The following is a 6,644-nucleotide window of genomic DNA, read 5'->3' as shown; positions in this document are numbered from 1 at the left end:
CAGTAAATTTGTTATATACCTATTTTTTGTTACTTGGTCATTTCCACTTATCAAGGCCCAGAGGCCACTCGAGCATAAGAGTTAAAAAGTCCACAGTAGTCAATTGGACAATAAGGCCCAGAGGCCACCCGAGGATAAGGGTTAAAAAGTGCAGTAGTCCATTGGTCAATATAGTAATCGTTAGTAATTACTACTTCTCAAGGCCCAGAGGCCACTCGAGGATAAGGGTTGAAAAGCGCAGTAGTCAATTGGACAATACAGTAATCGTTAGTAATGGAAATTCAGTAAATTTGTTATATATATATATATTTATATTTTGCTAAATACGCATTACTACTTATCAAGGCCCAGACGCCACTCGAGGATAAGGGTTGAAAATATTCAACAAATTTTTTATCTACAGATTAGAAAATTTGTATATAGGGTATTCAGACATATGGAATATATCTAGCATAATCTATCTATTATATCTATAAAAGTCAGAATGTTTGTGTGTGTGGGTGTGTGTGAGGTAGAGAGAGAGAGAGAGAACAATTCTTAACCTATATATTCAACAAATTTTTTATCTACAGATTTTAAATTTGTTATAAAGGGTATTCATACATACGGAAATATATCTAGCATAATCTATCTATTATATCTACAAAAGTGAAAATGTGTGTGTCTGTGAGAGAGAGAGCAATTCTCAACCTATATAATCAACAAATTTTTTATCTACAGATTAGATAATTTGTATATAGGGTATTCAGACATATGGAAATATATCTAGCATAATCTATCTATTATATCTATAAAAGTGAGAATGTTTGCGTGTGTGTGTGAGGTAGCAAGAGAGAGAGAGACAGAGCGAGAGAACAATTCTCAACCTATATATTCAACAAATTTTTTATCTACAGATTTGAAAATTGGTATATAGGGTATTCAGACATATGGAAATATATCTAGCATAATCTATCTATTATGTCTATAAAAGTGAGAATATGTCTGTGTGTGAGAGAGAGAGAGTAAGAACAATTCTCACCCTTTATATTCAACAAATTTTTATCTACAGATTAGAAAATTTTTATATAGTGTATTCAGACATATGGAAATATATCTAGCATAATCTATCTATTATATCTATAAAAGTGAGCATGCGTGAGAGGAGAGAGAGAGAGAGAGAACAATTCTCAACCTATATACTCAACAAATTTTTTATCTACAGATTTGAAAATTTGTATATAGATTATTCAGACACATGGAAATATATCTAGCATAATTTATCTATTATATCTATAAAAGTGAGAATGTGTGGGTGTGTGAGAGAGAGAATGAGAGAGAACAATTCTCAGCTTATATATGCAACAAATTGTTTATCTACAGATCCGAAATATCACATTTGTATAGAAGTAGAAATCTGGATACCTATTCTGATACCTAATAAAAGAAAGGACACTCTTTGGGGCGGATTTTGATGATAACAAGTCACTAATAAGAAATTATAATAAACATTGAAATAATTTAAGAATTTTATCAAAATAAAATTGCATGGTAATCACCCAATTTCTGCCACAAAATTTTGATTGGCAAAACTCATAAACAGAAAATATATATTTTCTAATTTCATCTTTTTTTTTATATAATCTGATTTGATGTTTTCCTTAATATTCAAATCACTATATTTTGCTGCTTAATATCAAATACAGCAAATGAGTTATTTTTTATGCATCAAACAATTACATTTTCTCATTCATCCAAACTAATCACTGAACATCAATTTCATATTTTCTTCACTAAAATATTACTGTGCTTGATGTCATCAAGTGGAGCGGATCATTTTTTTTTCATTTGTTCACACATTTTTCCAATTTATATATATTTTGTCTAAGATTCTTAGCCTATGTCATTGCATACCAAGCTGTTTATTAAAAGTTACGGTTCACTGTAAACACATACGTTACACCAAAATAAAAACGCTTCAGATAATGTCTTGATATTCAATTAAGTTTCTCACATGACATCTTATGAAGTTAGTAGAAATGTTACAGACTTTTGAATCTCAAACACTTTCAATACTGTGCACTGATATTTTCTTTTTTGGAATATAAGCACATTCATGATTTTTTTTTACAAACGTCAACAAATTTCACAATGTGTAGCAATGTACTGAAACAATTATAAAAATATTTGTTTTTATTTTGGATGATGCAGGGCATCCGAAGAGAGATTTTTCTAACAAAATGAAAGTATAATTTTTAGCAATAGGTATCTAGGAAAAGGCCACTACATACGTTATAAATTCCAAATTTCCACAACCTGGCAAATACTGGTACACGCTAGCAAATTTAGATTTGCAATTACAGAATATGATTCTAATTTTTTCCTTTGCTCTTTATTCTAACACTACACTAAGTTTACTGTTTTATTTCGCTACAGTTGATATTGTGTAGAACAATAAGAAAATCATAGTGAACAATGCATTCAACAAAATTTCACACACATTTCTAGATACCTATATCTAATAAGTTCAAAAGAAAGGACACACTTAGGGAGGTATTTTGGTGGTCAAGTCACTAAATAGAGATTAGCTGGTTTCCCGGCATAGCCCAGGATGTAATAAAGATTGACTGAAATACATGTTCTAGCTGGTTTCTAGGCGTTGCCAGGGATGTAATATAGACACATTATGTTGTATATTACCTGTTCTCTTCTCCCTAAGGTAAAACAATTTCATATACATGCTGTAAATTACCTATGCTAGGGATAAAACATGAACAATACCAGTCCGGGGGTAGATAAAACAAATAATACATAGAGATGAAAGATTCGTCTCCCCTAAGAATAAAACATATGTTCAATATCTGCTTTTGTTTTTTCATTGTTTATACGGTCCCGAGCAACGCCGGGTAGCCCTGCTAGTCTATATATATAAAAGGCAAAAATCGGTGTGTATGTATGTATGTATGTATGTATGTATGTATGTATGTTTGTTTGTAACGCTAAAACTTTTGAAAGACGGAACCAGAGTTGACAAATTTGGTATCATATTGCACCTTGATCACCCGGATGACAAATATCGAAATTTCACGTCAAACGGACCAGTAGAAAGGGGTCAACTGATCGTTTTTCTCCTAGGGGGGCCCCCCAAAAAACCTGTCATTTTAACGTTATTCAATACGTGTCACGTGACGTGACGTCAGCTCAAACTTTTGACAGACACAACCAAAGTTGACAAATTATGTATCATATTGAACCTTGATCACCCGCATGACAAATATCGAAATTCCACACCAAACGGACCATTAAAAGGGGGTGAACTGATCATTTCTCTCCTAGGGGGGCCCCCAAAAAAACCTGTCATTTTAATGTTAATATTACATAATCCAAAAACGCTTAGTCATGTCACGTGACGTGACGTCAACATCCAGTAATGGCGAACAAATGTAAACAAACACTTTGTTTTACCGATACTTTTGTAATTTCTCTTCTGCTTTGTTCTAGAGATTATTAAACTCCATGACAATGTCTCCAACGTATTTAACTGGTTAAAAATAGTATTTATACAAGAGTTTTAACGAAAAATATCAGGAAAAAATGTACAGGAATAAAAAAAAATTCAGCTTTCAAAATATTCGTCGATAAAAAAAACGATCTTTATATTTACGCTAGCCATTTTGTATATTACCACGTGACCTGCTATCTCTTAAACTGGAGGGGGGGGGATCCACTTGAATCCAACAAAACCAGTAATTTTTTTTTTCTATTATATATACATCATTTTCTATAAAATTAAGTGTAGACTTTATAATTAAAACAAAAAATGTTATTCATACTAAAAAAAAAAACGCTTAGTCATGTCACGTGACGTGACGTCAACATCCACTAATGGCGAACAATTGTACCTATTTACTATGCCTCCCCACGGGACAGAGTTAGACACCAGGGTCGTTTTTTAACGTGGAGAAAAGGTACAAAAATAAAAATTGTCTCAGTCGTGGAGGATTTCTCCTCCACCGAAAGAGAACAAGAAATAGAAGTGCAGCATCTGAAGAACAGATACTACACTTTGATCTTGACCAAAAGGCCAAGAATGCGAACAATTGTAAATAACAACTTTTTTCACAAAACCAACACCGTCTTTCTTTTTTTCTCTCTCTCTTTCTCTCTCTCACCCACTTACTCTTCCCTCTCTCTCACCCTCTTTCTCTTGACGTCACACCACTGTTAAACTGTGGGGGGGGGGAACACATTCCCAGGCATTATCTCCTATAGATGCACATTTTATTAGAAATTCAGCTTTCAAAATATTAGACGATAATAAAAATATAAAACCAACACCCTCTTTCTCTTTTCTCTCTCTCTCACCAACTTACTCTTCTCTCTCTCTCACCCTCTTTCTCTTGACCTCCTACTACTGTTAAACTGTGTGTGTGTGGGGGGGGGGAAGAGGCAGCTTGAAAACCAACAAAAACAGTGCACAGTTTCCCAAGCATTTGGGGTGGGAAGGGGGGGAAGAAGCCGAGCGCACAGTTTCGTGTGAGAGAGAGAGAACAATTCTCAACCTATATACTCAACAAATTTTTTATCTACAGATTTGAAAGTTTGTATATAGGGTATTCAGACATATGGAAATATATCTAGCATAATCTATCTATTATATCTATAAAAGTGAAAATGTGTGTGTGTGTGAGGTAGCCAGAGAGAGAGAGAGAGAGAGAGAGAGAGAGAGAGACAACAATTCTCAACCTATATATTCAATACATTTTTTATCTACAGATTTGAAAATTTGTATATAGGGTATTCAGACATATGGAAATATATCTAGCATAATCTATCTATTATATCTATAAAAGTGAAAATGTGTGTGTGTGTGTGTGTGTGTGTGTGCGTAAGAGAGAGAGAGAACAATTCTCAACCTATATACTCAACGTATTTTTATCTACGGATTTTAAACTTTGTATATAGGGTATTCAGACATATAGAAATATATCTAGCATAATCTATACATTATATCTATAAAAGTGAGAATGTGAGTGTGTGAGAGAGAGAGAACAATTCTCAACCTATATATTCAACAAATTTTTTACCTACAGATTTGAAAATTTGTATATTGGGTATTCAGACATATGGAAATATATCTAGCATAATCGATCTATTATATCTATAAAAGTCAGAATGTTTGCGTGTGGTTGTGTGTGTAAGGTTGCGAGAGAGAGAGAGAACAATTCTCAACCTATCTATTAAATAAATTTGTTATCTACAGATTTGACCATTTGTATATAGGGTATTCAGACATATGGAAATATATCCAGCATAATCTATCTATTATATCCATAAAAGTGAGAATGTGTGCGTGAGAGAGAGAGAGAGAGAGAGAGAGTAAGTACAATTCTCACCCTATATATTCAACAAATTTTTTATCTACCGATTAGAAAATTTGTATATAGGGTATTCAGACATATGGAAATATATCTAGCATAATCTATCTATTATATCTAGAAAAGTGAGAATGTGTGTGAAAGAGAGAGAGAGAAGAGAGAGAGAGAGAACAATTCTCAACCTATATATTCAACTAATTTTTATGTACAGATCTGAAAATTTGTATACAGGGTATTCAGACATATGGAAATATATCTAGCATAATCTATTATATCTATAAAAGGTAGAATGTGTGTGTGTGTGTGTGAGTGAGTGAGTGAGTGAGTGAGTGAGAGAGAGAGAGAGAGAGAGAGAACAATTCTCAACCTATATACTCAACAAATTTTGTATCTACAGATTTGATAATTTGTATATAGGGTATTCAGACATAAGGAAATATATCTAGCATAATCTATCTATTATATCTATAAAAGTGAGAATGTGTGTGAAAGAGAGAGAGAGAGAACAATTCTCAACCTATATATTCAACAAATTCTATCTTTACAGATTTGAAAATTTGTATATAGGGTATTCAGACATTTGGAAATATATCTAGCATAATCTATTATATCTATAAAAGTGAGAATGTGTGTGTGAGAGAGAGAGAAAGAACAATTCTCAACCTATATACTCAACAAATTTTTTATCTACAGATTTAAAAATTTGTATATAGGGTATTCAGACATATAGAAATATATCTAGCATAACCTATCTATTATATCTATAAAATGACCATGTGTGTGTGTGTGAGAGAGAGAGAGAGAGAGAGTCAGAGAGAGAGAGAGAGAACAATTTTCAGCTTGTGTGTGTGTGAGAAAGAGAGAGAGAGAAAGAGAGGAAGGAAAATTCTCACCCTATATATTCAACAAATTTTTTATCTACATATTAGAAAATTTGGATATAGGGTATTCAGACGTATGGAAATATATCTAGCATAATCTATCTATTATATCTATAAAAGTGAGAATGTGTGTGTGAGAGAGAGAGAAAGAGAGAGAGAGAGAACAATTCTCAACCTATATATTCAACTAATTTTTTATCTACAGATTTGAAAATGTGTATATTGGGTATTCAGACATATGTAAATATATCTGGCATAATCTATGTATTATATCTATAAAAGTGTGAATGTGAGTGATGGAAAGAGCAAAAAATTCTCAACCTATATAACCTATAAAAGTGAGAATATGTGTGAGAGAGAGAGAGAGAACAATTCTCAACCTATATATTCCACACATTTTTGGGCA

The 6,644-nt window shown here is 32.6% G+C and overlaps 1 pseudogene; it reads right to left on the bottom strand.

Annotated features, from left to right (window-relative positions):
• Positions 1–3,942: 3,942 nt before the first annotated feature.
• On the bottom strand, positions 3,943–4,076 carry LOC145286719 (U2 spliceosomal RNA; annotated as a pseudogene).
• Positions 4,077–6,644: the final 2,568 nt, after the last annotated feature.

This window comes from Euprymna scolopes, chromosome 10, assembly GCF_053919585.1.
Source record: "Euprymna scolopes isolate OS-2025 chromosome 10, ASM5391958v1, whole genome shotgun sequence".
In the NCBI taxonomy this organism is placed as follows: domain Eukaryota; kingdom Metazoa; phylum Mollusca; class Cephalopoda; order Sepiida; family Sepiolidae; genus Euprymna; species Euprymna scolopes.
The sequence above is the reverse complement of the archived record's forward strand: the minus strand, read 5'-3'. Positions and strand labels throughout refer to the sequence as shown.